Here is a 14,099-nt window from a genome sequence, read left to right as displayed (position 1 = left end):
TTGCAAGAGGCAAAAGACCAAAAGGAAACTTACTGTCTTAAATAACTCAGCCATTCAAGCAGTTGGCTGGCTTCAGGCATGGCTGGATCCAGAGGCTCAAACGGAGTCATCCGGACTCGTTCTTTCTCCATCAGTCAGCAGTGCTTGTCTCTTAAATGGCTTCATTCTCAGGCGAGTCATCTCCCCGCACCATGACCCCTGGCAGCTCTTGGCTCACACCACCCTCACAGCTCATGGTCCCAAGTAAATGCTCATCTCCAGCATCCATTCTGCACAGGAACTCTGGCTCTGGTTGGGTCACATGGCCACTTCTGAACCAATCACAATGTCCAGGAAATGGAGATCATGTACCCACCTAGAGTCGGGTGATTGACAGCTACATTTGGAAGAGACATAGTTCCCAAGGCACAAGAGGTTTGTTATCAGAAATGGGGAGATGGGATGAAGGCAGCAAAGTCAGCAAGTATCCACTAGAGATCCCCATTATATGTGTATTTACATATTTTACATATGGTCAATAAATGTTTGCTTTTTTTTTTTTTCATAATATTTACATGTACATATAGGAAAAAGCCTAGAAGGAAATATACCAGTATGAGAAGAGCGTTATCTCGGGTGGGAATTTCCGGCTAGTGACTTGTTATTCTTTATGCTCCCCTGAAATCTACAGGTTTCCTATAGCAAACATCCTTTACTTGTAAAATCTAAGAGAATAATGTGTGATTGTTCATTCTACATGAAAAAATGTATGCATTGCCTACGCTTGACTTGTGACCTTTGAGACAGAAGATTGACCTTTCTTGGTGGCTCATCTGTTTCCAGGTGCCCTGAAGAGGAAGCCGTGATGGATGGATGAAGGATAGTAATGCAATACCTCCACATAAAATCTGGGCGTGTGTGTGTGTGTGTGTGCGCATGTGTGTGTGTGTGTGTGTGTGGACTTGTATGCTTGTGTGTGTGTGTACATATACATATGCATATATAAACCTATATACACACACACATCTCCGGATATGGGTGTGTATATTTGTGGAATGTCCTAATGATGTAAAGTTTAATATTTATGTTTGAAATTATTTATTGTGATGTAATATTTTTGTACGTAAAATGATTCTATTATGACTGCCTTTTGCAATATTTTGTTCCTTGCAGTCAGACCACTGCATTTTACGTACTCTACATTATATGTAGTATTATGACAAAAGTGATCCTTCATTATCACGGTACACTATTGTTTACTTTCTATATGTAAATCTTTTTATTGCTCATTTTTTTTAAAAAATTGTAATTTGTTTTTTAAAACAATCTAGCTATCATCAAGGTGCTACAGCAGTATTTGCCATTTCTATGAAAGCATCATTAGCCCGTAAGGAATTTAGTGGTCACAGATTGTACCAGCTATGAATTACATTAAGTATCTATTCAGTTTCACGTGAACTCTGGGAACAAAATTGCTGCCTTGGTGCTACTATTGTATTATTTAAGTGATCTTCAGACTCAGAAATGTAAACACATTTAATAAGGGAGGAACCGAGGGACATTGTCCAATGGACAGAGCCACTTGGCTAGAATGAGACCAGCTGTTTACCCCTGTTTTGGGACATGTCTTTCTTGGAAGAGAGTTGTACTCTGTTCTTTTTATTGTTGTTGTTATTAATATGTTTTGCTTCAGTTCATGGTGCCTCAGTCCCTCCATGTGAAATGGAGGGCCCCACAAGTAGTGTCATTCCAGGGACCTTGAGAAAGAGAGGTCCTCTCAGCATTTTGCTAAGACTTTCTGAAATGACGTCCAAGTTTACCAGTTGCAAGATGAGGATGCATACATAGGACGGCTGGCCTTCAGCACCGCCAGAGTACCCGGAAGTTCAGAGCCAGGTGCTTAGTCATTGCCTTTTGCATGAAAACATTGGCGACATGCCTTCTCCTCCGGCTGTGAGCCCGAGACCCTGCCAGTGTTCGTGGCTGCTGCAGCGATCGGCATTTGTGACAAGACATGAACTGTGGAGTACCAGGTTCCCCATCTTTCTGATCATCCATCACCCCACTCTGCTACATCTTTCCAAAAGGAAGTGCCAAAGCCACGGTCCTCCTGCCTTCCAACCTGACCGGAGGGAAGTCGTTGCCAACACCCCCTGGCAGACCCTGCCGCTTCCACAAACCAAAGAGATGAAGAAAAGCCTGGCAGTGTTCTCCAAGCCCGGAACTCCAGAGCGCGCCAGGAGAGGGTATACTCAGTGTATGAATATGTGCTGTTCTCCATTGTTAACACATTGCAAAAATATACTATGAATAAATACCATGACCACGACCAAACAGTTGTGTTCCACGTGGTTTCTGGACTCTCGTTCAAGGGAGAATGAAATGTCTCTAGTTTTTAAGATTGCCAGATTGAGAAGAAATGCAGTTCCTAATCTCAGCAATTACAGTTGCTATTTCAGAGACAGATAAGGGATGGGGACTGTCCCCAAGTCTGTCTTTTTATCACTCAAATCAGTGGAAGTGATTCTTCCAAATATCAGAGGTATAAACCTCTTATCTGTGTGACAGAGAACAAATGAACTAATGACCCAGATTTAAGTGGGATTGGGAGCTTACCTGTCCATTTTTTTAACAGTAAGTTCTACACTACAGACTAATGGTGTCTATAGAAATGAGAGCTTTCCAAAGAAGTCTAATAGCAAGTGGACATTCACCATATACCAGGCCCTTTATTGAATTGTGTTAGCTCATCCCCACAACTACCCAGGAGAACAGGTAATAAATTTTCGTCATTACATCGAGAAGGAGACAGAGTCTTCGAGATGCAAATAGGCCCTCAGTCACAGACGGCGAATAAGGGGCAGTCCCTGAAGAGCTCTGACTGAATGAGTCAGTCACAAGGCCACTTCTGGAGCCTTCACATTGTCCAGTGGAGGCGGGGACCACGTGCCCATTGGGGTCATGTGTCCAGTGATTGACAGCTTCCGTTGGAACAGGGACAGTTCCCAGAACAGAAGAGTTTTGTTATCAGAAAAGGGCAGATGGTATGAAGACAGGCAAAAGCAGCAGGTGTCCACTCTAGATTCCAATTGTGTGTGTTTCATGCACACACATATGTGCATGTTGTGAGCATTTGTATGTATGCACACACGTGCAAGTGCAAAGTCTCCAAGTCCCATAGCTCACACCACAGTCCAGCCCCATCCCCGTCATTCACCAGCATCATCTGAACTTTGCTTCTTGTCCCTCCCCTGACATCTGCTGACGGCATGATCTCGAGCCTTGGTTTCTTCACCTGTGAAATGAGGCTGTTGATAGTCCTCCCCACTGCCCTGTGGACTGGGTGTTTGCTGAAGCCCCTCTGAGCCAGGAGCAGCCCTCAGAATGGGCCTGATCGGCAAGGTTAAGCTGACGGCAGAGAAGGCATGGGTTTGGGGCCAGTTAGGAGCAGCGTTCAGCTGCTAATCACAGAGCCTGCCTGCAGCGGCTTACACGCTGGAAGGTGTGTTTCACCAATGTGTCAATTAAACCTGGAGAGAGGCAACCCGGAGGGTGTGACAATTCCACAAAATCATCAGGGATGGAGTTTCTTTCTCTATGTACTTCTCAATTTTACACATTCCAGTGTGGCTGCTAGAGCTCCAGCAGTCGCTCCCAAATCACAGGCAACAAGGAAAAAGGAACGGTGGGTGTGTAAGAGGTGGCCTGGTCCCAGACCTCTGTCCTTCTTCATAAGAGGATTTCCAGAAACCTCACCCACAGATTCCGGTTGTACCTGTCAGCCGGGATTGCGCCCTCTGGCTGCACCTGGGCTGCGGGGCACGGGGAAATAGGGCAGTTGCACAGAGAGCACTGTCACTGCAGGAAACGAGGAGTCTGTTGCTAGGAAAGAAGGCACATGGGTTGGAAAGAGGCAAATAGAAGTCTCTGTACCAGGGCCAGGTACAGAGACTGAGGAGTGAAGGTTTGGAAGCAGTTATCAAAGTAAGAAGAGATGACAGAGCCTGGGCTAGAGCTGTGGCCATTGCAATGCTCGATAATTACAGTGATGTCGGTGGTAGAATGAACAAGCACTGACTGGTTAGGTGCAGGGTGGGCTGTGGGAGAGAAGGCGCTGACTGGCATGAAGACAAGATGAGGTTCCCTTTTGCTTCCAAATAGAAACAGGGTAATGGGAAGGTAACTGGGTGGGTGAATGGACAGATACAATCTGCTGAAATCCATTAATCTTTTACATTTTTATGTCACTGCACATTAAATACCGTCTTTCTATTTTACTCATTTACTCATCGATCCAAAGAATATTTACTGCATCTCTGCTAATTTCCAAGCTCTGTTCTGGACACTGGAGGTTCAGCAATGTATTAGGGTACAGACCAAGAGGCTGTCCTTTAGGGCTGCCATATCAAAATGCCACAGATTGGGTGGCTTAGGTTACAGAAATATATTTCCTCATAGGCTAGAAGTGTAGGATCAAGGTGCTACTAGGGCTGGTTTCTGGTGAGGCTCCTCTTCCTGGCTTGGAGACAGCCCTCTTCTTGTTCTTGCTGTGTCCCCACATGGGCTTTCCCAAGTGTGGAGAGAGAGAGAGAGAGAGAGAGAGAGAGAGAGAGAGAGAGAGAGAGAGAGAGAGATCTGGTCTCTTCCTCTTATAAAGACCCCCATCCTTTTGGATTAGGGCTCCACCCTTATGACCTCATTTGACCTTGATGACCCTCTTAGAAACCCTAGCTCCAGATACAGTCACATTAGGAGTTAGGGCTCCAACATAAAGTTTGGAAGACAATGCATTTCATAACAGAGGCTATGCCAAAGAGACCCCAAAATAAGATGGGGATTTATTCCTCTTCCATTGGCTGTGCAGAGATGGGCAGGCGGGGGCCTGGTGGGTGGCTCTGTCTGCATGGCATCAAAAACTCAGGCTCCTCCTGTTTTGTGGCTTGGCCATTCTCTGAGGCATCATCCTCACAAGGCTCATCCTCACCGTGTCTGTCTCTAACCTGCAGGAAGGGGACAACCATTTTAAGGCAAGACCTGGAAGTTAAAGAAGAACTTTTATTCACAACTTATTGGCAATTGCCTAGATGCATAGCTTCATGTAGCTGCAAGAGAGGCTGGGAAGTGTACTCTCTAGTTGGCAATGCACACCCAGCTACTGCCCAGTGGGGCTCTGTTACTAACAGGAAGGAGGGGAGATTGGGCAGCTGCATCTGCCACAGCAGTGAACAAAACCTACAGAAATCTCTGCCTTTTGGAGCTTCCATTTTAGTGGTGACAGACAAGAGAAAAATAAGCAAGTAAAACACTGCGATTCTTTTCTTGAAATAAATCTGACCGTGTTTCCCACCATGGCCGCTCCTATCCCATGGCGACATGTCCTGTCACTGCCTGAGCACCAGTGCCTTGCATTCCCAGAGCATCCACACATGCTGTTCCTCCCTCTGCTCTAGCGAACTGATTTTCCTTCGTCTTCAGATGGATACAAAAATCATGAATAGCGAGCAAAACCTAACGTGGCAGGTGGAGAGAAACACTAGATCAGCAGTTCTCAACCTGTGGGTCACGACCCCTTTGGGGGTCGAACGACCCTTTCACAGGGGTCGCCTAAGACCATGGGAAAACACATATATAATTACATATTGTTTCTCCACCGCAGTGGCCCTGGGAAACTCTCCCTGTCACCAACAGGTGGCAGCAGAGGTCCGGCTCTGTCATTTCAGTCTGGAGTGGGCCCACCGCACTGTTAGCCTGCAGGGTTTTGCTGCTAGCTTTTTTTAAAGGTTTTTTACTGTGGTAAATACACGTAACAAAATTTAACATCTTAACTGTTTTTGAAGAGCACAGCTCAGTGGCATTACGGACATTCACATTGTTGTGCAACCATCACTACCAGCCATCCCCAGATGGCGGGACCTCTTTCCTCTTACAAAACAGAAACTGTGTCCTAAACATCCCCCACCTCCCCTCCTTCCCCCCTGTCCCCCCCCCCCCCCACCCGCCTCCTGGCAGCTGCCACTCTACTTTGTGTCTGTAAGTGTGATGGCTTTAGGCACTTCCTATAAGTGGAATCATACACTATTTGCCTTATTTCCCTGAGCATAACATCCATGTTGTAGCATGGCTCAGAATTCCCTTTAAGAAAATATTTTTCGCCCTGGCTGGTTTGGCTCGGTGGATAGAGCATCAGCCTGCGAACTCAAGGGTCCCAGGTTCGATTCCGGTCAAGGGCATGTACCTTGGTTGCAGGCACATCTCCAGTGGGGGGTGTGCAGGAGGCAGCTGGTCGATGTTTCTCTCTCATCGATGTTTCTAACTCTCTATCTCCCTTCCTCTATGTAAAAAATCAATAAAATATATTTTAAAAAAATATTTTTCAATTACTATTGACATACAATATTATATTAGTTTCGGGTGTGCAACCCCATGATTAAACATTATGTAACTTACAAAGTGATCACCCTGATCATTCTAGTACCCATCTGACACCACACATAGTTATTACAGTGTTATTGGCTATATTCCCCGTGCTGTATTTTACATCCCTGTGACTATTTTCATAACTGGTAATTTGTATTTCTTAATTCCTTCACCTTTTCCATACAGCCCCCAACCCCCTCCCATCTGGAGACCATCAGTTTGTTCTCTGTATCTGATTTTTCTGCTTATTTCAGAGGCGATTTTGCAAGGACATTTTGAGGTCCTAGGCCCTGAGAAGATTATGTTATTTCCCTCAAACACATACCTCAAAATTAAAAGTAAGTCCAGACCGTGAATTTAGGGTGTGTTTTTTCATGAAGACTATTTTTTAAATATCAAATATCAATTTTCCCCCAAAACCTGAAGACCATCTTTGCTGCAGCCAGAGCACAGGTTTCCTCAGCTCAGTAGGTGACCAGCTAGTTTTACATGATTAATCCCAATGATACCCAGTCAGGACTCTGAGCCGCGAGTTTGACATGCTGGCCTTACAGGCTATTGATAGGTGTGTCCGTGTGGTTGAGGATCGTGTTTGTACATAAAAAAGACAACTAATATTCAATTTATTACATTTCCAAGTACAAAAACCTAGTTCTTAAAAGAACTTCAGAGTTCAGCTTACAGATCCTATTTTACTTATCAGCCTAGTGTTTAGCAATTGCTTTTTGAAAAACTTCTGAATGCTGTTTGCTCCATTCATGACTTAGACAATTAAAAGCATTCTAATATTTTATACAGTTTTTATACATTTCATGAATTTTATTGCTGTCATACGTCCTTCAATTATCTAACTTATGAAAGTCTTTTCTAACTATTTAATCTTTATAAATACAAAAATATAAATATTATATGAATCAGTAAACTTAAGGTTCTTTTAAATATTTCAAAGTGGAAAATTAATTTAGTATGGTTTTAACTTAAAACACACTTTAAATTGGCATTATAAACTACCACTCTAACAGCTCGAATGTTTAAAATCGTGTCTATTCTATAAACTATTAGCTATCAAGTTTTCACATGTTCCTTAGCACACAAATGTTCATACGGGGGTCCTGATTCCCTTAAGCATTTTTAGATCTTAGCTCTTGCTCTTGGCATGACTAAAAGTCGTGTGCTCACTCAGCGCTGTAGACTCAGGTAAAGCTCACTCAGAGGGCCGGTCAGGTAAAGCATGAGAGCAGCAGATCACCAGGGTGGTTCTTCTCACTCCAGCTCTGCACTCACTCATTTCCTATTGCTCTGCAACAAATGACCTCAACCCAAATGTTACGTTTCAGTTCTGGCGCCCAGCCCTCTAAAATGGACCAGTGAGCGGGCTGTGTTCCCTCTGGAGTAGTGGTTCTCAACCTTCCTAATGCCGCGACCTTTTAATACAGTTCCTGTTGTGGTGACACCCAACCATAAAATTATTTTCGTTGCTACTTCATAACTGTAATTTTGCTACCTGTTATGAATCGTAATGTAAATATCTGATATGCAGGATGTATTTTCATTGTTACAAATGGAACATAATTAAAGCATAGTGATTAATCACAAAAACAATATGTAGTTATATATGTGTTTTCCGATGGTCTTAGGTGACCCCTGTGAAAGGGTCCTTCGACCCCCAAAGGGGTCGTGACCCACAGGTTGAGCACCGCTGCTCTGGAGGCTCCAGGGCAGAATCTGCCTCCTCACCGTTTCCAGCTTCCGGAGGCCACCTGCATTCCCTGGCTCATTGCCCCCTCCTCCATCTTCGAAGCCAGCAGGGTAGCATCTTCAAATCTCTACCTCCCTCTCTGACCTCCGCTTCCATCATCCATCCCGTTTGACTGAGTTTGACTCACTTACCTCCTTCTTCTAAGAACCTGTGTGATTGCATAGGGCCCACCAGATGGCCCAGGATCACCTCCTTGTATTAAGAGCCTTAACTTAATCACATCTGCAAATGCCCTGTGGAATGCCAGGTATCATCCTCACAGGTTTGGAGATTGGGATGTGGACATCTCTGGGAGGTCATTCTGTCTACTACACCTTTTCCACACATTTAAGGACCAGAGATACTGGCCAGATGCTGATATGATTGTCCAAATCCCTAATAGGCCACACTGGCCTTTAGGTCAATGACCTTTAACTTCAAAAGAAGGACATTCCATAGCCCATGTTCCTGGATTAAAATGCCACATATTACATTACCCCCCTTCCCCTGCCCCCACCCCCACTCCCCCTCCCCCTGCATCTCAAAGTCTATAACAGGTAGACTGCTTGATTGAATTTTGCATGTTGTTCTTATATATAAACATCTTCCTGTCTTGGTCCAAAGACTTAACAAGAACTCTGTTTTTAGATATACTTCCTGGGACATGGGATTCTTATGGTGCTAGAGTGGTGGTCTGGGATCTCTCTTGTCTCTGTCCCGCTTCAAGGCTAATGAGGCCTCTCTTAGCTCATGACAGTCTTTTAGGACATGAGCCACTGTTAAGTACAGAAACTTTCTTAGATAGACTTAGTAAGGTGCTTTCTTTGTCTTTCTTGATAAGCCAGGATACTTCTTCACTGCTTCATGCTTAGTCTCACAGGGGCTGAACAGAGCCACATCTGGGAGCCTCTGAGCCCAGCACAGCCAGGGCCAAGGAAGGAGACTCAGGGGGTTCCTGTGTGGTCCCTGGACATACCCCAAGCTTCCTCAGTCAGTGGCTGCAGGGATGGGGCCTGAGAATCTGGCTTTTGACAGGCTTCCCAAGCGACCTATGCACAAAGGGAGACCCACCTTTCCGAAGCTACTTCTTCCCACTCGGCAGGGAGTCTCTGGACAGTGGCAGCTCCCCTCACCCCGCCACTCCAGCACTTAGCGTTTGCCCAGGGTGTGCGGTCAGTACCCACAGACTCTGCAGCAAGATGGAATGGCTTGTCTTCATCCCCCCAATCCCTGGCTGTGTAACCTTGGCCATGACTCTTAACTCCTGGCTTCACCTTCCTCTTCAGTGAAATGAGGGATAATGACACCCATGTCATGTGGTTGCTGTGAGGATCCAACATTCTATTACATTTAGAACACTGCATGTAGTGAGTACTCAGTATCTCTCAGCTATTAGAAAGTACACATAATGCATGAGTAAATGCATGCATCATGCATGCTTCGATTTGGGAAAGGCTGTTGTGGGGAAGGTATGAAGGTATTGGCCCCAACTTTTACCTCAACTCCATATCCTAGAGGTGAGAAAACTAGGGTTTGTGTAAGATTCCTCCTCAGATTCCATCTGCTCACAAAATACTGCAATTCTTTCTTTTTCCCAAAATGTGGATCAAGAATTATGTCATGACTAGAAGGGACCTGAAAGGGTATACTAGTATAGGTCAGTAATAATAATAACTTCATCACCAGAATAATTAAATTGTATTTACTGACCATTTTATTATGTGTAATGGTTAATTCTGTGTGTCAACTTGGCCAGGCCAGGGTGCCCAGGTTGGCCAAACACTAGTCTAGACGGTTTTAGTCAAACACTAGTCTAGAGGTAGTTGTGAAGGTGTTTCCTAGGTGTGATGAACATTTTAATCAGTAGGCTGTGAGTAAAGCAGATTACCCTCCACACTGTGGGTGGGCCTCATCCAATCAGTTGAAGTCCTTAAGGGGAAAGACTCCGTCCTCTGAGGAAGAGGGAATTCTGCCTCCAGATGCCTTCAGACTGCACCATCCGCTCTTCGTGGGCCCCAGTCTGCAGCCTGCCCTGCACCTTTCAGACTTGCCAGCCTCCACCGTTGTGTGAGCCATAGAGTGAGTCTCTTCCTTAAATAAATCTTTCCAGGTGGTTAGATAAATGGTATAATATTACATATTCTATATCTACATATAATATAGTAAATTCTATATACCTATACCTAGGTCTATATCTATACCTATATCTTTATCTATACCTATATCTCTATATCTATACCTAGCTCTATATCTATATCTATATCTATATCTATATCTATATCTATATCTATATCTATATCTCTATACCTATACCTATACCTATCTCTATATCTCTATATCTATATATATATATCTACATCTATATCTATATCTATATCTCTATATCTATACCTAGCTCTATATCTATACCTATCTCTATATCTATACTAGTATATCTATATCTATACCTATACCAGCCGTGGGCAAACTACGGCCTGCGGGCCAGATCCGGCCCGTTTGAAATGAATAAAACTAAAAAAAAAAAAAGACCGTACCCTTTTATGTAATGATGTTTACTTTGAATTTATATTAATTCACACAAACACTCCATGCATGCTTTTGTTCCGGCCCTCCGGTCCAGTTTAAGAACCCATTGTGGCCCTTGAGTCAAAAAGTTTGCCCACCCCTGACCTATACCTATACCTATATATCTATATCTATATCTATATCTATACCTATACCTATACCTATACCTATACCTATATCTATAGCTATACATCTATCTAAAGATAGAAAACTCCTACGGTTCTGTTTCTCTGGAGAACCCTGACTAGTGCACTGTGTGAAAGACCAGAGCCACTCGGAAGGGTACCATTCGCTTGGAGCCCTAAATACTTTGCACGTGTCTCCTCATGACAGCTGTTGAGGGGCGCCACTATTTTTATTCCATTTTAAAGATGAGGAAACTGAGGGTTAAGAGAGTCTGACAGCCTGACTCCCAAACCCAGAGTCTTCACCACTCAGTGTAGGTGAGATGTAGGTGAGCAGCTGCGCCCGGAATATCAGATCATTGAAAGGGCAATGCCGAGGCTAAAGCCAATATCTCCTCACTCCCGACACGCTGACGGGCCACACCAGGAGCTTCCACACAGAAAGAGGAGGAATGAGAACCTGTTGCCCCTGAGCGAGCTGAGGAAGACAGAATCACAGGCCCCTTCCCGGGGGTTGCTCACCTACATTCCGACTGGCAGTTGAGTCCCAGCCCCTGTGAGGCAGGATGAGGTCGTGTCCAGTGGTTAGACTTCCCTCCCATCCCGTTTCTCTGTGGCCCCACTTTCACTCTGACTGAGAAGCGTTCAGAACGCCTTTCTCAGTGTCCTGAGAAGCCAGCCAGCCATGGTCCCACCAGGAAAGCAAGGGCCAGAGGCACTGGACTCACTGGCACCCCCTTGATCTTGGGCCTGAAATAGAAACTCTTTGTGGGAGGAACGAGCCAAGCCCTTTGCACAGCAGCTGCCCTTCGCAGAGAGACCTTAAGAAGCCCAGTGTTGTCTGAAGGGAGTTTGTTTTCCATCTCCCCCAGGAGTCAGTCCTCTTAGGAAACAGTGGTAAAAGCAATTGCTTGGCCAGTTTGGGCTAACCCAGGGGTTGGCAAATCCATGCTTCTTGTGCAATTTACAAAATGTTTTCTTTGTAGTTGTCCTTGAAGCCCCAGTGGGACTAATGGCTTTAACCACCAGCCACACGTTTCAAAGTGATCTCCACATCAGGAAGCCATTGTCGCTCCGAAGACTTAATTGGTACAGGATGCGAGCCCTTCTGAGAGGCCGCTTCTGGCCAGGCCGAGGAGCTGGTTCTCAGCACCGTTCCCACGTCTGCCTCCTGGTGCGTGTGAATCACCTGTGGCTCCGTTTTCTAGGCAGTGGGAGGTTTCCTTGGCAGTGAGACAGCATTTTAATCAGAGGTGGCTGTGCGGTCACAGAGACCCAGTGCTCAGTGTGGGCATAATCTCAGGGAAGGACACAGAATCGGTCTTTGCAAGTGCGCGGTGGTTGCGGGTGGGTTTCTAAAACCTGCACAGGTGGCTTCCTTCCCTGGAACCCAGTTCCTCGTTTGTAAATCGGAGTCCACACAGCATGTATCTCCTAAGGAAGTTCAAGGATGACATGGCACGATGTGCACAGGGCTCGGGCCCAGACCGGCCCGCAGTGAGTGAAGTGAATGTCCATCATCCCCCCCTCCCTCCCTCGATTCATGTCATCGCCATCATCATCCTTCCCACCGTCCACATCCTTAGGTCAGATTATCTTTTTAGAGCCGCCATGAACCCAGAAGGTATAAAGAAGAAAAACCACACCCTGTCTGGTTTGGCTCAGTGGATAGAGGGTCGTCCTAAGGCCTGAGGGGTCCCAGGTTCGATTCTGGTCAAGGGCACATGCCCAGGTTACTGGCTCTATCCCCAGTACGGGGCATGCAGGAGACAGCCGATCAATGATTCTCTCTCATCACTGATGTTTCTATCTCTCTCTCCCTTCCTCCCTGAAATCAATAAAAATATATTTTTAAAAAATCACTAATTTAATCACATAAAAGTAAAAAATTTATATATGAACAAATAAACAAGCAAAACCACATACAGGGTCTAAAGATAAACCAGGAGAAAGCTATTTGCCAGATTAAGGCATTATTTCATTAACAAATATGAACAACCTGTTAAAGAAATAAGTGCTTACTGAAAAAAATTTAAAACAAAATAAAGAATGAAGAAAAAAAGAATAAGAGTAAAAGGAAAACTTAGAAAGAAAAATGGTGAAAAGGCACAAACAGGTTGTTTTTAGAAAATTTAAAATAAATGACAAGCAAATGAGAATGCCCAATTTATTTCATAATCAATAATATATAAATTAAAACATCAATGAGAATCTTTTTCATTTGTCAAATGAAGAAAAAGTGACACTATTCAATATTTACAGAAGTATTCTCCCCTGCTCTGCTTTCTTTTGTTTGTTGTTGTTGTTAATCCTATTTTTCCTTTGATTTTTACAGAGAGTGGAGGGGGCTGGGGGCGGGGGGGGGGGGGGGGGGGCGGAGAGAAAGAAATATGAATGTGAGAGAGACACATCAATTGGTTGCCTCCTGCATGGGGGATTGAACCTGCAACCCAGGTACATGCTCTTAACCAGGAATTGAGCCTGCGACTACTGAGCCACAGGGGTCAGGGCTCCCCCCGCAATACTTTTAAGCCATGTTGATAGGAGTATAAATTGGTGACTTTCAGAAGGAAAATTCAGTAATTCTCTAAGCTAAGAGTGTACCTATGAATACTTTCCTGCCCCAGCAGGCATTGCTCAGTAGTTAGAGCACCAGCCAGTGAACCCAAGGGTCAAGGGTTTGATTCTGGTCAAGGGCACGTACCTGGTTGGGATACATGCCATGCAGAGGCAACCAATTGATGTGGCTCTCTCACATCGATGTTTCTCTCTCTATCCTCCCTCCCCATCCCTCTTCCCTTCCACTCTCCCCTTCCACTCTCTCTAAGACAAAAATCAATGGAAAAAATATCCTCCAGTAAGGCTTAACCAAAGAAAACAGAGAATTCTTTCCCAAGGGTATGACAGGACTAATATGTGTGTATTGCCATCTATCTAATAATAGGGTAATATGCAAATTGGTCAGGACGCTGTCACATAATGACCAATCAGCAGGCTGCGTGTGCAGCAGGAGTAGGTGGACAGGGACTTGCGCTGCCTGGGGACGTGAGGTTCGCATTCCCAACCCCAGCAACGGGCAAATAGCAATATTAAAATATTTCCTCTGATTAATTCCCTTTAATGTGCACAAATTTTGTGCACTGGGCCACTAGGATTATAATAGTAAAAGTCTGGGAAATAACCTAATTGCGCCTTATAATAGATTAGGAAAGTGGATTATGATAAATTTATATAATGGTGTATTATATTATACTAGAGGCTCGGTGCACGAAATT

At 44.7% G+C, this 14,099-nt stretch overlaps 1 protein-coding gene across 1 annotated transcript in view; it reads left to right on the top strand.

Moving 5' to 3' along the window:
* The window catches only part of ADAMTS9 (ADAM metallopeptidase with thrombospondin type 1 motif 9), a 156,177-nt gene extending 153,874 nt beyond the window's left edge, over nt 1-2,303 (top strand). The window contains exon 40 of the mRNA XM_070390944.1: nt 823-2,303. The gene's annotated coding sequence lies outside the window, so the exon portion shown is untranslated. The remainder of the gene's footprint in view (nt 1-822) is intronic.
* Nucleotides 2,304-14,099: the final 11,796 nt, after the last annotated feature.

This window comes from Myotis yumanensis, unplaced genomic scaffold (genome assembly GCF_028538775.1).
Source record: "Myotis yumanensis isolate MYYU_CA2020_CCGP unplaced genomic scaffold, mMyoYum1.0.hap1 SCAF_14, whole genome shotgun sequence".
Lineage (NCBI taxonomy): Eukaryota > Metazoa > Chordata > Mammalia > Chiroptera > Vespertilionidae > Myotis > Myotis yumanensis.
This window is presented reverse-complemented; position numbering and strand designations above follow the sequence as displayed.